Consider the following 1,330-nt stretch of genomic DNA (forward strand, 5'->3'; position numbering starts at 1 on the left):
AATGACCATGGAGACAGAGCCCACACATAGCTGATTCTCAAATGGGCTTTCAGAAGCTGTAAATCTTTACAGGAAGGGACTATTCGTCTACCACAAGGAACTGTTGGATGGGAACAACTTACCTTTGGGTTGGCAGCGTGGCTCCTTACCCACTAAGCAGCCAGTGTGTGTGTGTGTGTGTGTGTGTGTGTGTGTGTGTGTGTGTAAATGCTGCTGAGTCAGAATCAATTTATAGTTGACCATCCAGAGGGTTTTCAGAGGCAGTAAATCACAGGAGGAAACTGCCCACCTTGCTCCCTCAGAGCAGCTTATGGATTCGAACTGTCTGCCTTTGGGTCGGTAGTGACATTCCTTTCCATTAAAGCCTAAACCACCAGAGTTTCATAGGGTTTGGTGTGTTCTGTGGTGCATTACTAATCAAAAGGTTAGTAGTTCAAATCCATAACACCTCCAAGAGTCACAGATGAGTAGTTTCCACTCATGAAGATTTACTGCTTCGGAAATACAACAGATCCACTATGTGTGGAAATCAACCCAGTGATAGTGGGGAAATTATATACATATATATGGTGGCCTAGTGGTAAGATGCTGCACTGCAATCCCAAAGGCACATGGCTTGAATCCTGCAGCACATGCTCTGCGGAGAAGGATGATCTCTCTCTTTCCAGGCAATTTATTGTCTTGGAAAACCTTCTGGAGGGGGAGTCAGTTATGGGTTGGTTCCAATTTGATGGCACACAACAACAAATATATGTATAAATGTAGAGATCTCTGTGGTCTAACCCATGGAGAGTTGTGCTACTAAACCACAGGCCACTTCTCTTGTGGTTTACACCCACCAACAACTCCAGGGGGAGAAATGGGCACTCTCTTCCTGTGCAGTTTACTTAGAAATGCAATGGAGGATCAGCTCTGATATGGTTCTGACCCAACAGCCATGAGTTGTGGTTAAGAATATACATAGCAGAGTCGACACCAATTCAGCAATTTCCCCAGGTCCAGTTCAGTGACACCGATTACACTCTGCAGTTGGAAATTACATCAGCATCTGAAAGTCCACGAATGGTAGATAGAATCAAGCTTGCTTGCTCATCAGCAGTTCTCCTATTTGTTTGAGGTTGGGTTTTTCACCCCTAAGAATAAAATCAAATAAAAAGCAGGAAGCAGAATGTTAGTCACTCTGTCTACAGCCCCTCCCCTGCCTGTGGCCTCAGGGGACCTTTTTTCCTCCAGGCATCCAAACTTGGAAACAGCCAACTTGGAAAACACTTTGAAAACAAAACATGACATGAGTCTAAGCTTCTAGGCTTATTTTCTTCCCAGCCCTGGT

Source organism: Elephantulus edwardii, unplaced genomic scaffold (assembly GCF_000299155.1).
Source record: "Elephantulus edwardii isolate Elephantulus edwardi_28Jun2011 unplaced genomic scaffold, EleEdw1.0 scaffold00093, whole genome shotgun sequence".
NCBI lineage: Eukaryota > Metazoa > Chordata > Mammalia > Macroscelidea > Macroscelididae > Elephantulus > Elephantulus edwardii.